At 53.6% G+C, this 15,019-nt stretch overlaps 1 protein-coding gene across 12 annotated transcripts in view; it reads left to right on the plus strand.

Moving 5' to 3' along the window:
* The window catches only part of LOC144128648 (uncharacterized), a 714,737-nt gene that overhangs the window by 495,495 nt on the left and 204,223 nt on the right, over window positions 1-15,019 (plus strand). The window contains exon 2 of one of the 12 annotated variants that reach the window (XM_077662209.1): window positions 332-436. The exons of the other annotated variants lie outside the window; for them this stretch is intronic. The gene's annotated coding sequence lies outside the window, so the exon portion shown is untranslated. The remainder of the gene's footprint in view (window positions 1-331; window positions 437-15,019) is intronic. 12 annotated transcript variants of the gene reach the window in all.

Here is a 15,019-nt window from a genome sequence, read left to right on the forward strand (position 1 = left end):
CGGATGTCATTACATGGCTTCACATAACCCGATCGGATGTTCTTAAGGTCGAAGGTCGACCCAAAAGTCCCCTAATGTCAAAGGTAAACTAAATGTCATGGTTAAAGGTCAGGGGTGAAGGGTTCGACACCATAACAGTACTACCACATATGGTCATACACGGCTAACGTAGTTGGGCTGAAGGTCGTTCATGCATGGTCATTCTCCGGCCTACGCGACGACAGCTTTACCTAGCGTAGTGAAGCTTTTCGCTTCAAGAAAAAAAAAAGGAAACTGCTGTGTTGTTCTTGACGTGTTGGTGCTAATCCTTTTGTCTTTTGTTTCGTTGCAGGTAAGTGCCTTCCCACCAACCGTGCCTTCCCTCTGCCCTGGCATGCGCAAAAACTCATCGCGCTCAGCGGTTCCACGAACGGCCGAGCTCCTTCTGCCCACTCAGGTTCGGAAACTACCCCGTTGCATGCCCACCCTCGGCCGCACGTCACCCTGTCCCACGCATTTCGCTCGTGGGCGCTTTTCTTTCCGAACCAGAACATCTTGGACACGCGAAGCATCGTACTCCTCTTCAGCTGCGTGCACACCTCGGCTTTCGCCTTCGCCGCGGAATCTGGCCCCGTTGCATGCGGTGTCTGCGACGACGGCCTCCTCCGTGCGTGCATGCGGCGGCCGACGAAGCTTCCGTGACGCGTTCACGACAGGACGGATCATGCGGGCAAGGCGATCTGCTTCGGCCGCGTTTGTTTTACGCCATTCGCACGGTGCGTGTCAGACGGTGGACGGGACCGCCCTCCCGTTCTTCGGTCCCGGTGCATGTGAGTGAGGAAAGCACGTGCAGTGCGCGGAGTCGCGCATGTCGGGACGAGTGGAGGGAAAGGGGGCAGGCGTCGCGTGCCCTTGCACCCCCGACCCCAACGGTGCTGTTATGTCCATTAAAAGTGAACCGGTTTGTCGTGCGTACCGTCACGGAAGTGCGCCTGCACGTGCGCGCGAAAAGTGCGCTCGAGGGCCAGCGTCTTCGTCGCACGGAGAGCGGACGCTCGAGCGCAGCGCGTGCGTGTGTGTAGGTGAAGCACGGAGCGGCAGTGCCGCAGATTCCACTTCTTGCTTTTTTTTTTCTAATGCGTGGAAAGCCCATGGCCGACTCTTCTTCTACGATCGATGTGTCGTGTGCAACGACCTTTATGTGACAGGAGCCCTATTTACGAAGGTGTTTCAGAGCGAGAGCTCCACTTCACAACCAAAGCTCCGAAAGCCGTTTTCATCGCGGAAGCCTGACCTTGAATAAATAAATATTTCCGGGGCTGGGTGTCGAACCCGCCGCGGCGCGAACAGACCAGCTTCGCTGGCCACTGCACGAGAGCACTATGCTATCGCCGCAGCTGACGATACTCTCGCGCTGTGCATTGCACGTCGTCGTCTTCATCAACTGCTATCCAACTAATATCGTCGCCAGACGTGCCGACGACCCAGCCGAGCAAAACCACGAGCCAACCAAGCTAAACACAGCGCTTTCCCACGTCTACTCGCGTTAACTACGTTAAAACCCAACCACTTTTTTGTGCGTATTTCCTCCATGCTTGATTTTTTCCCATGCTTATACGTACCCAGTGGCGTTACAATGCAGTCTAAATAGTATGCTGTTCACCAAATGAGGGCTTCATTTCGTATTTGATGCGGAAGATCAATGATATGCACTTGCTGTCACAACGTAGGTAGGATGAATAGCCGTACTGATCAAATAAACAGGGTCAAATAATTACGTCCGATTATATATATTTCAAAGAAATGGTAACTTTTATTCCTCGGATATTCTGGAACTTGTTCGACAGGTACTTCGCTTCATCAAGCTAACTGAACGATAAAATTTCTTCTTTCGAAAGCACGCACGGGTGGAACGTTGCAATGTGAAGGCATTTCGCCAGGTCCGCCTTGAACGCCGGCGCACATTTCCTGGCCAGGACGGCCGACCGTGCTGCTTTTAGGATGTTCTTTGTGTCAGGACGTGCGTGCATGAATGCTCATGAAATCTTTTGTGCGCACAGCTATTCACGATCTATTTATTTCGAACAGTTCGCCTGCGGAACAGTCACGTTATAACACCTTCGAAAAAAAAAAACGGGCTAGTCGGGACGGCTCCTGTACACCTTAGCTTTAGTTGAAGACACGCCAACCTATCGAGAGGGGAGGTAGTACGCACTTTTTAAATGGTATCTGGAGTGTCCCCCCTTGACATGGCAGGAGTACATTAGTTTTCCTTTTCTTTGTCCCTTCACAGAAGGCGCCGTAACCGTAGCGTTCCGCACACACTACCTGAGGCCCCCACTCCTCGAGGCGCGCGGCACGCCCTCCAACCCGCTTCCGGACAGCGCCGACCGTTGGCGTCGTTATGCCGTAGCAGCCGGAGGAGCCGTGCCACGCTCCCAGCGCCGACTGCGTGCGCCGTGCAGGCGTCCAAAGTGACGTCATGGCGCGTGGCGGAACAATGGACGCGATAAATGGGGGAAGACGCGCGCGCGCGTGTGTGTTTGTATACGTGATGGAGGGGGAAGTGCTGCCTAGAGAGGTGGGGGTAGGAGGGGTCTTTCTGTAGTCGAGATTGCGCCTAACAGCCGTCGCTCGCCGCAAGGGCCCATTGTGTCGCGTGCCGGCGCGCTCGGCTGAGCACGGGGGCTTCAATGCGGTACTTGTTGCCTCCTATTCAGGAGAACGGGACTCTCTCTCTCCCTGCCCCGTGTGTGCACACCGACCCCCACCACCTCACCGCTCCACGCGACGAGGTAATCGCTCTCCACTGCGCGCTTTCTATTTCACTTTCGCTGTGACCCCACTCCCCCATCAAAGCCACCTTTCTTTTCCTTTCCGTGTTTTTTTCTTTTTTGCGTGTGTGAGTCGTTTTTCATTTTGCTCCCATTGTATGTTGTGTGTCCTTCGTTTTCACTTTTCACGCGGTCATTGTCGCTGCTTTTGTTTCTTGACTATTCTTCTAGACTTGCCCACTCGGTTCACTTTTATTTTATTTTTTGCTGTAATATTAATCTTGGCTCTTGGCTTCACTTTCTTCTCTAGACTCATGAGTTCTCACCTTGCGTAACGGGCCCCCGGTTATAATGGCTCGGCCACCGTAGTTCTCAAATGTCGCGCACTTCTGCTGGCGGCAGTGACTGCTAACGCTCGTTAGGTGAACATGAACGCAATTAAATCGTTTCGAACGTGGATGTGCTCAGATAAATGAATGCCTCGCCCGTTGTGTGCACTCCTGCTGTTTATTTTTGCTTGCTAGGCATTCGAGAGCTCTTTCTTTCTCTGTTTCGCCTATTTCTTTTCCTCTCTTACTCTTCACCTCGTTTCGAGGCTTGGCAGTCCAAGTGGGCTTTCTGACGCATATTTAATTTTATCGCTTTCTTTATTTGACGGCTCGGTCCGGTTGACGCTCAACTAGAAGGGAGAATCTGCATACATGCGTTGCCGATCGAGTAGAGCCTCGTGCAAAAGAGTGATCAAACAGGACAGCTCGTACACTTTGAGGGCGCGTGCTCGTAGAGATGCTTCCCTGTCGTTCACTTCAAGTTCAATAATGCACGGCGTGTATACAGCCGTGTCGAAGGCCAAAAGCAAGAAAAAGAAGAATAAAATCTCGGAATGTATTGTTCCGTTTCAAAATTGCGCTTCAAGCTCCCAGCGAAGCTGCTGTGAGGGTTGGAGATCGATTTCGACTCTGGGTGCCTTTATAGGGGGCCAGATTATCAGTGTGCGTTTAGGTTTCGTATTCAAAGAAGGCTGGCAGAATAAACGACATTTGGGCGAGTTAACCCAAGGAATACGAGCGAACGGGCCTGTGTTCTCCTGAGCAATGCGGGGAGTTGAAGCTTGTCCCATGCGATATCCGTGTTCTGTAATATATCTTATATCCGGAGGTGTAATTACATGCTCAACGCTCATGCATGCCCGCCTCTTTGACGACATTATTTCTTCGTCTATCACCCCAGCGCGGGGATGGAAAGCGGCGTGTGGACTGGGGTTGCAGCCGGGCGTCAGAAGTAAGCGGGTAAAAAGGAGGGTCGGTGATGACGGGGGAAAGTTAGCAGCTGAAGTGCGGTGCTGAGCTTGGCTGGGTACGACTGGGATGGAACGAGCCGTGTCATTGCGCAGATCTGGAGGAGAAACGTATAGCGGATCAGTGTATGATTTGCGACGGCGTCAAATGGTGCGTGTTCGTCGTGTATTGTAGAACTGTGCTTATATTGTTATCATGGGATAACTAAGCCCTCTAGAAGCTACATATTAGGTAAAGAAAGGCCATCTCCCCTCTTATGTGCTGAAGAGCTGATCGCGTAAGAGTGCATTAGTATATCTGCGCGTTAGAACAGTTTGCCACCGCATGAGATACACGAATTCTCGGAGCATGTTGCATACGGGCGTAGGATGTATCACACCCTGGTTTACCAGAACGCTTTCGTTCCTCAGCCAATTACCTAACCAAGGTCTAACTGCCACCTCTTCGCCGGAGCACAGACTGAACGGCGCGTGCGCTCCAAATGCAGTCGACCCAACGGTGTCTCTATTAACGAGACCCGACGGCGGCGGATTATCAGGGAAACACTGGATCGGGGCAGGTGGTGGGGAGGGATACAAAACGAGGGGCAGCAGCAAGAAATGGCAACAAAGGGCGGCCGAGGCTCGCTTCAGACAGGATGGATTCGGCGCGGTGCAGGATCGGTGAGGGGGGGGGGGGGGGGTGGCTGAGGGCGCCCCGCTCTGCCCCCTCTTGCTCCGCTCCCTCTTTTCTATTGTGCGGCGGGGAATTAAGTCATCCGGCGGCGGGAGCGCGGCCCGGGTTTTCTGGAGTGGGTCGCCGGGGTCGGCGCCGTGGCGGTGGAAGGCTGCATAATTGAGCGCGAAGCCCGGCGCCCTCCTCCCGGTTCTCCGCCCTCGTTTTGCCGTCAGTCGTCGTCGTCGGCGATGGATGCGGATTCTGCGCTCTCTCTCTCTCTCTCTCTCGCTCATCGTGATACTCCGGGGTCGGTCGCTGGCTCTGAGCTCCCGTGCCTTGGAGCGCCAGCTACTGCTGCTGCTATGTGTGCCGAAGCGAGTGGTCGTGCGTGGATTCGTCTCGCGATTACAACGCTGCTGCCGCCGGTGTTTTGCGGTGGCGTGCACGCTCTCATCGAGATGCTCTGGCCTCCCCCTCTTCCTATCCCCTGTTTTCTTGCACCGCGTGCGCGACCCCTGTGTTTTCCAGCGACATTGGGCAGCCTCTCTCGCTTCTCTGCCTCTCTTACTGAATTCGTTTTTGGTGGCGCTTTCAGTCTCTGACACTCTCGGGTGCTCTCCCTAATGCCTCCTCCTCCTCGTCGCTACCTCCATCTGGCGTCCTATCCTCCTTTCCCTCTTTCCCTGCTATGGCTCTCCGTATGCAGATGTACGCAGACCGCAACGCACGCACAGAGGGCAGGCGGCGTGTGTATGCATTCGTGCGCTGATTTTTGTGCGGTTTACGCTTGTCCTTTTCTTTCTTTCTTTTTTGTTCGCTTTTCCTTCGCGGTTACCTTTCCTTATGGAATAAAGGGGCAGCTAGCGGCCCGCGTGTGCTCGGCGGTGATTGTGTGCACGGAGAAGGCCGGAGGTAATGGGTGATTTGCTGGCCGGGCGCATGACTGGAGCGCGGGCTTTTAACGACGTCGTAATTTAGACGGGGCTTCCACCTTTCGGGGTCCTTCCTGCCAGCAGCCGCCGCGGAGGCTGTGTTTTACTTTGTTTTTTGTTTATTACTGTTTTCTCTGGCTGGCTTTCGGTAAGTACGCGCGCGAAATCAGGGCGGAAAAAGAACAAGGCACAATCGAACGTATACAGGGACGAAGAAACGGAGCACCTTTGCGAGCCTTTCGCTTCTGGAGGCACGCGCCTCTGCCCGAAACTAAAAACAAAATGCGAAAATAAATTAGAGATAATGCGTGGCGGACACTCGTTGACAAGAGCACGGGTGTTTTTGTTCCTGGCTTCTTGTTTTTTATATTCTTTCAGGTTTGCTTGTCGCTTCATATGCGGATATCGGATTGTCGCGCCTCTATGCGACTGTACAATTGTCTATAAGGAGTAGTTAACAGGTGGTCATTGAAAAAATATAGAAAATTAAGCGATCGACGTTTCCGTAGCTCTGCTCACCCTTCATTCGTACCTGTAGGCGAACATCGTGTTGTGTAAGTCAGTCAGTCAGTGTCGTTCGCTGTCGGTTCCTTCCGTGTGCTAAGGCAACCTCTGCGCGCGCTAGCGTCCGCTGAATTTGCGTGTTCTGTGCGCCGTTCCGCATCATATTCGCCAGTAGAAGATAAGGCGCGACTGGTTCGGCGAATCGCGCGTTCAAACGTCCGGACATATATCGCGTCGCTCGTTAGCGGATGCATCTATCAGCCGGGCGCAGATGGGTCGATGTCTGGTCACGGCAATCTCTCCGCAAATTAAGTGGCCGAACGAGCGCGCGCTCTGCGGGCTCACAACACGCACGTGCGGGATCGGCAACGTAGTTTCAATTGGTGCACGCGGGCGCCATGGTTTTCCCTCGCGCTCCGCAACGTTCACTTCGCCCAGCTCTCCGCCATGGGGTCATCAGTGATCGCTATCGGCGGGTTATCGCTGGACGGGGGAGGCAGGGATATGGGGTGGCGATATGCACATGCATAGCGCGCGTGCCTCGGCGTGACGACCGCGAGCACGCACTTGCGCGAGCACAGTCACGGGGATCCCCCTGTGAAGATAGAGAGAGAGGACGATTGAAGGCTGGCTGGTGCCCGTGATTGAAGCCTCTCCTCTTTCTCCCCTCTCTTTCGTTCACTGCTTTCTCTCTCTCTCTCGCCTTCGCTCCGCTGCTCCCACGTCGTCCGCGCTCGGGTAGGAGTAGGTCGTTAATCAGCGGCTAATTGCTTTTCGACCTGGTTTACGCGGCCGTGATGGAACGCCGATAGTTGCCGCCGCAACGCCGCGATTCTTAAAGGCCGGACACCTCCTCTTCTCGCTTGTTTATTATTGCCTCTCTCCGCGCGCTTTGTTAGCGCACTTTTATCTCTTCCCTGGAAGGCCTTCTGAAACTCCATCGCCGGAGCTGAAGGAGGAATGGCTCTCCGGGGCAGCGGCTGCTTGCGTAGATTGATCAGCTGCTTTTCTTGACCGCTCTCGGAGTCTTGTTCGCCAAGTCTTTTCCGGCCTCCACTGGAGCGGGCTGCTCTTATCGTCTTCAATTAATACGCGTGTTTCGTGGTGTCCTCTGTGAGGCGTTGTAGTCTTGGCAGATGAGTGGAATTTGCTATGCTGCCCGGTTCGCGCCTTTCCTGGCAAAGCAGCTCTGTATGCTACCAGAACTTGTACATGCGTATGGCGTGCACGCACTCATAAAGTTTGTTCTCTCTCTCTCTCTCTCTCGGCCGGCTCGCTGTTATTAATGCTCCAGCACTTTGGTTGAATTTTAAGAATTCATCCGCTCTGCACGTTTTTCGGGTGGCGGCCAGTTCGGCCTAGGTCGCTAGCCCGACTTCAGCGAGAAAGCGTGCGGTGAATAAAAGTATTTTGTATGCATTCTATACTTTCACTGGCGCTGAGTAGGCCGATTAAGTAAGATAAGGAAAGCGGCCTGCAGCTTCTTCCCGGGTATGCCGCGTGTCCATAGGGTACATTATGGTTTATGAAGGTCAACTTTCGGTATGTTCTACATTTATGCGGAACTGTTAGGAAACGCGTATAGTCGATCTCCTTTTAGGCATATCTCGTCAAGCTAGCACGCGTGAACGCCGTACCAGTTGCTAGCTTCATGCGGCGCATGCTTTAATAATAATAATATTTGGTTTTCGGGGAAAGGAAATGGCGCAGTATCTGTCTCATATATCGTTGGACACCTGAACCGCGCCGTGGAGGAAAAACGCTAAGGCGCCCGTGTGGTGTGCGATGTCAGTGCTCGTTAAAGATCCCCGGGTGGTCGAAATTATTCCGGAGCCCTCCACTACGGCACCTCTTTCTTCCTTTCTTCTTTCACTCCTTCGTTTATCCCTTCCCTTACGGCGCGGTTTTCCTGATCGCATATCTTACTTAATCGGCCTACTCAGCGCCAGTGAAAGTAGAATGCATATGCTTTTGTAACGAATTCATTTTCAATGCCGAGCTCCGCATCCGCCATCTTTTCCGTGCACAATGCGCCTGTGAAGATTGACACCGGTATGGGCCACTGTTTAAGCTTCTCGTTCGTGCAAAAGAGGCGCGGCTGTTAATTTCACTTTTTTAAATTAAAAAAAAATCCTCTGTAAGGGCCATGGACCTGGGCGCGTCACAAGCCACGGGTCGGCGGCGGCTCTCCAGCGCGTTCATTCCGGAGCTGCCCCCCCCCCCCCCCCTCCCATCCCCTCTTCCCTCCCTTTTTGCTCGCTGTTGCTCGCAACTCGTTGGTGTGGGCATAAAGTCCATACCGCCACGGCGGCTAAACTTAGCCCCCTTTGCGTTGCCTCCAAGCGGGGCCTCTCACCTCTCGGGCTTTGCTCGAGCTCTTCCTTCGGTTGCTCGCCCTCGGGGGCTTTCGTTTCGTTTCTTTTTCTCCTTTTTTATTTGCTTTTGAAGCCTCCATCCTCCTTTGTTGCACTTGTTCCATCCTCCAGCAGCTTACTCTCTTCTTCAGCTCCTGTGGGGCATTGTCTTCTTCCCACGGTTACACTTGGGACGGCAATGTCCGACGCTTACTTGAGGCTGACTTCGTCGAGGGAACAAGTCACCGCCGTCGGTGAAAGTATGCACTCTGAGAAGTCAGAGAACCACCAAATTGGGCCGATTGTCGAGACAGTCGGGTTGCAACAGCAAAAAAAAAACAAAAAAAAACTCATTGCACCTCGTGTCTTCCCTAAAACTGAGCTTATCAAAAGTACCGTGAGTCTTCGACGCAAGACTGTGCCAGCCGGCGTTGATGCCCCGACGCACTGTACACAGGATCTTTCGATTCTTCTCTCCGAGCTTAGCGGCGAGCACGAAGCAGTGAGAGCCGGAAGAAGAAGCGGACGACTAGCGAGGACGGCAGGGAGCGAGAATAGGTGCGGCGGCGTGCAACAGCCACAGGCGACGACGTTGCGGCTGTCGGCGATGACGAATCGGGACATTTCCTGCGGTCGTCCAAACGGCCATTCTCCGATGTCGCGCCGGCGACACGCAGGGCCATCATCTCCCGGTGGCCGCGGAAGGCGCTCGAGCGGACGCGTCGCACAATGGCCGCGCGTGTCCCCCTTCTCGCTCGGGTCATGCTGCTTCGCTGTGCGACGCCACTGGCTCTTTAACGCAGTGTGTACAGTATAGTGGTGGGGGCATCGGATATGAGCGCGCCGCTACAGGAACGGGATCCCACCGGGGCGCCCGCTTCTCTCCCTAGACACCCGCCCACCTCTTTTGTGGCCTCAGGAAGGCATTAGGGACGCCGTCGGCAAGGGAGGACACAAACTGTGCGGTGCGTGCGTGCGTACACCTCAATTCCCAACCTCCCACCCCGCTAGAGAGGAGCCGTACTGATGATCTTCTGTTCCTCTTTTCATTCGCCTTGTCTTTCGGGGGCAGCGCCGCCGCCGGCCGCGTGATGTATCGGCCGGCACGCGTTACGTGCTGGGTCCCCCCTCCCCTCGACCGCGTCGCTCCTTCCTAACTGTTGCTTTCGCGTCTTTGTGGCGCTGTCCGGGATCTATCTGTTTTGCCCTGCTCTCTCTTTCACCCGCTGTTGCGGCAACGCTTCTTCTCGGGACGGCGGCTCGTACGTCCTGTCTATCTGTCGGGGCCCCCTTTTGTTGGCACTGGCTTCTTTGTCTTGCCGCGGGCCTTTGGCTTCTCCCCCCTCCTCCGCCTTGAATATGGCGTTTGAATGCGAAGAAAAATGACCGGCAGTTGCTGGCGCGGTCGCCGGACTGACGCGCACGCTCGTCGAGTCCGGGGGGGGGGGGGGGGGGGGGGGGGGAGCGCCCGGCTGTCGCTTCGGCGACGCGTCTCTCTTTGGTGCTTTTCGCGGAGCTTGGCAGCAGCGGCGGAAGTGGCCGACGTATGTATCAATGGTCGGCGGCGGAACAACATTTCGCTGTTGTGTCACACGCTCTGGGCGGCTCTATTCACTGCTCGAGATTAGTTGGGTTACCGATGCCGCTTCTTGTGTGCTTTCTGTTCTAGCGCGGACCGTCGTTAATTTGGGACCTTTTTCCGCATCTCGTCGCGCATTTTTTTTTTCAAGCTGTTTTCTCTAGCGCTCGTTCCTCTCTCTCTCTCTCTCTTCGTTTTTGCTTCGCATAGATAAACTAGTGTCGCTCCGGCTGTCGGAAGTTGGGCAAGGTGTCCGGCACGTTGTTTCTCTTGCAATGCCTTCACGTCTTCTTCGACATGCTCACGGCGCCATCTCTGTGCCGGGCTGTAAGATGGCCTTTCTCACCGGACAGTCAAGCTTGCTCAACCTCATTCTTTTATCTTTTTTTTTTGTCAGGCTTTTCGACTTGCGGGCCGAGCTGAACGCGGCAAGAAAAAGCTGTGTATGCAGCCGTATCTGTCTATCAGATCGTTGAGAAAGCGTGTCCGCCGTGATGCCGGTAAGAGTGTTCTTCACATGAGGAATCGGCCATGTCCCAAGCTTTGGTTCGAGGGCATGGGAATGCAAATAACCGGGCGCATTGCTGCCATGCCGAGGAAGGAGACGTTGGAAGCGGCCGCCTGAGTAACATGTGTACGCTGATGTAAAACAAGGCGAAGTGGCTCAGTGCCTACATTGAAGTACGTACACCGCATTACCTATGTGGAAAACGAGGGATGTTCTTGCTCACATCGATTGTTATCATTAATTTTTTTTTCATCGACAGCAAATAAACTATCGGGTCCATTGCCTTCAAGTGCGGCTTCGTAGGCCTGATTGAGATACGGAGGATGTCAGCATTTTAGAATATACTATAATCCGATACAACTCAAGAAGAAAGCTGATTTTCCCCGTCAAATGACCGCCTTCCTGCCAATGGCGTTGGTTGATTCGCCTGACCCTGCTAGCGTGACAATGCAGAGAGTGGCAGATGAAAGGGAATAGTCCCCTCCCTTAATGATAGGGGACAGCCGCCTCCCTGTATTGTCGAGTCGCTCCCTGCATTGCCACGCTAGCAGGGTTGTATCCGACTATAGTTCTATACTGATGTCTTCAGAAAGGTATTTCGAGTTCGCCTAAAGCAATCTGAACGGAGAGCAGCAGATCTGTGTACGAGAGACATACACCGAAGACACGATGACTTTGAAAACCGGTTTGTGGCACATTCAGAAGTGGATAGTCTTTTCCAGTGGATGCAAGTGACGCTTTTGTACTTTTTGTATTTGTATCTTTTTGCTATGCGAGAACGGTGAACAGACGGGTTGACTTTTGTAAGATTCGATGGCGTCTCCCTCCTAGGCAAACGACCTCGACATGACTTTAAAAAGTGTACATTCGTCCTTGTCTCGCGCTTTATATCTTGCACACACAAACTGGTATAGTGGCATCTAGGTTTGCGGAGTTGCACGAAGTTGGCACGAAAAGCTGTGCATGCACCGTTTGTCTGCCCGTTGTGCCACTTAGTTCGGGGGCTTTTAATACAGTTGAACCTCGTTCTAATGAAACGGTTTATAACGAAATAATGGATATAACGAAGGAATGATGATTCCCCTTGGAAGCTCGGTCAACGCGAGCTATAACGAAGGTATACGGCGGTGACGAAGTAATCGCGGGGCCCCTTCGTTATAACGAGGTTCAACTGTACGCCCGAACAGCCTATCGATAACTCAGAGAGTATGTACATTTTTATAACTGCGCGTGATGGACATGGTATGTCGTACCCTGAAGAGCCCAGGTACTGACACGAATCTGCTATATCAGCTTTCGCCAGAGTGTTTTGTCTTTTGTTTCCTTACTCATGCGAACCTGTCGCCTGTTTCTCCAGCCCGTTATCTATTAGTTCTCACATTTTGCACGCATCAACAACCATTGACACTCAATGACTATATCCGGAGTTCCGCCCTTCCGTCGAGTCGCCAGCTCGTGCAGTGTATATAGTTGCAAAATAAGTGCCTGTTTAGTAAATCTGTCGCTCCCTGAATTCACGCCGATTCGTCTTTTAACTTTTTGTCTTTGCTCCTTTACCAGCACGCCTTTCATTTATCTCTGCTTCCGGTAGGGCGCGCTCGCAAGTGCATTAGCATAATCTGCATAATCGGCGCAGTGCAAACACTTTGTTAGGGCCTCGCATCCCGCGGTGGAACCATTCTGCTTTATTAAGAGAGAAACCGCTAGCACAGCAGATTAATCGCAGGAAAGCAAAGAGGGAGTCCCTGAACGAAAAAAAAAAGGAAAGACAAATAATGATCAGCTCTGCGGTTGGCTGGAAATTAAAGCGCGGAGTCAACACTCGCTTCCCCAGTGTGCGAGATTTCAATTTTATTTTTCTTTAATTCTATATCGCCTTCGCTCAAAACGCGTTTGCCGTTCTCGTTGAGCGGCCGCCGCCGTTGTAATTGGTTGCCGTGTAAACGCGCGCACATCCGTTTTGATTCAAATGCCGGCCGGAGCTTCCGCCACGTATACGCTATCGGAATTCAGCTAAAAATATATATATAAATAAAGTGAATTAAAAAATCGCCCGTCTTTGTCGCTACTTCGCTATTTGGTCCTTGTGTGTAGCACGCGTAACTTGTTTGGCGCGAGCCAATACAACCGCTTTTCAGAGAGCAAAATTATCCAGGCGTGTAACAACGTGCGCGATTCCATTAGCGCGTTCGTAAGAGGCCGCGCTGAGGCCGATATTGCATTTCTGTGGCACGTGTATAGCGGTAGAAAGAGGAAAAGATGAAAGAAAACAAACACGGGACAAAAGCGCCGCGGAAGAAGGAGTGGACGGCGAGCCCTTCGAATTTTTGTTTACGATGCTAATTCAGTCGAGAGCTTCTCGATCGCTTTGCACCGCCACGAACCGTCGCCAATCGCAGGGCCGAGATTATATCCACGCCTTCACCATGCGGTAGTGCGGAGCCGTGCAAACAGGTGCTCGCGAGCGGTGCTTCGCGATATGCCTGTCGACGATATAACGGGACGACACTTCGTGGCGCGCACCTGAGTATGGAAGTCTGCAGGAGTGGGAGGGCAAGAGAAGGGAGTACGGCCGGCGAGAGCTTTGTGACGATGCGTGCACGTGTATCGCGAAGTGGCGCGGCTTCTCTCGCTCGAGCTGCCTCCGTCGTCTCGTCTCCTGCCACGCTGGATCCGGCCTCATCAACGGGGCTCGTCTCTGCACCCCAATCTCTTCTCAGCTTTCTTTGATTTCGACACCGGGATGAGGGCGGCTTGAAAGGAGGCGCTTCTCTCTCTTGCGGACGCGCCTCTGTCGTCGTTGGCGCCGAATTTATTTCTCGTTTTCTTTTTCTTTGCTCCGCGTGTTTGTTTAGGCGATTTCATCGGTACGTGATGGTTTCGAAAGGCAGGAAGGAGTCTGAAACTGTCTGGTGCCTGCGGAGGAGCGGAGAGAAGGGGTGAGGGAGGGGCGAGGTTGCAGTTTGCCGTTACCTTCTATCGGTGCTGCGTGTACTTGCCGGCTAATCAGTTTCGCGCTTTTTTTTTTTTCGACGCTGCCATCGCATTTCACGAGTAGCTTTGTTTTTTCACAGCGTTTCCGGCTCCCGCCGAAAGATGAGGAGGTGAGGCAGGTGGCGAGGGATTCATTCGGCCGGTGGGCGCTTTGCTTGCGTGAAGAAGAAACAAAAAAATGCGGAAATGGTTCGCCGCGCGGCTGTTTGGCGGAGCCGGAGTCCTCGCCCCCGCGGCTCCGTCCCTGACAGCGGCCGAGTATATATCGCACGAGTCGGCGCCTCGCTTTGATCTCGCGGTCCCATCGTCGCGGTACGCTGCGCTCGGAAGAGAGGAGGCTTTACCGTGGATAAACAGAGCCAGATTGTCTCATTATTGGCGCACCTTTATGACGCCATGCGCTCTCCTGTGTCCTCTGCTGAGCGCCGCTGGAAGCGCATGGAACTTCTACTCCCTCCTCGTTTGTCCTTCTTTCCACTCTTCCCCCGAGAGAGCGCGCTTTTTTGCCCAGCATATAGATGGGTACGCCGGCGCTTTGCATGGCCTGGTGAAGCGGCGACTCGGTTCGACTGGCTGCCTTCTCTTGTCATTCGCCGCAGTTTTGAGCTGTCCTCACCTTCCTGTTCGCTGTGTGCTGTGGCGTCGCATACAAAGTACCCTCTGAAGATGCGTCGGGATGCTGGTGAATTGAAACGTGTTGTGTGCACGAGCACCTCACTGGCCTTTAGCGCGGTCGCTCCTTTGTTTCGCTTGCTGTGCGGCGGTGTTTGCGCTTTCAGTTGGAGAGCTCGCGGCGTTCATTGATACGTTGTCATCCGTTTGCTTTCGCCCTCTTCTGTCGGCTGCCATTGCATTCGAGTGTGACGTTAATTTTTTGGTGTTGTTGCACGTAGGAATGCGTGCTTCTGCCTTTCGATACGTTGAAGAAAGGAAACCGTATAGAGAAAAGGTAGGTGCACCAGGTACTACAACTGACAAAGACGTGGCCGCGAGTCTGGGCGGCAGCTTTGTTCGCTTTCCATGCCTCACGCAGTGGCCCCTGACATTAGGACCAGTCGCGTCGCCCGCTTTCCCTCGTTTCTCCTCTCGCCCTGTGATTTGGTTCGCTTCTCAGTGCGAAACCTACGTGCACATCGCCAGACAGTGGGTCTCCGGTGGGAACAAGTAACTCTTTGCACGCTGAGGTTTGCAGACTGACCGCCCTTCACTGCATTCAACGGTCCATTTGTTCGACTGGCTCCACGGACCAAATGATTGTGCGCGTCCTCTGGAGTTTGCATCAGCAACTCTTGGGACCACCAATGGGCCCCATAATCGTCAACTACAGGCGAGCACGTGCAAACGAAAGGGAGACAGCTCTTTTCGGGCAGTTATCGAGCTGCATTGACGAGCACCGTCAGTTGTTTCTCGCTTCCTGCGCTTCGCGGGTTCCTCGAAGGA

This window comes from Amblyomma americanum, chromosome 4 (assembly GCF_052857255.1).
Source record: "Amblyomma americanum isolate KBUSLIRL-KWMA chromosome 4, ASM5285725v1, whole genome shotgun sequence".
Lineage (NCBI taxonomy): Eukaryota > Metazoa > Arthropoda > Arachnida > Ixodida > Ixodidae > Amblyomma > Amblyomma americanum.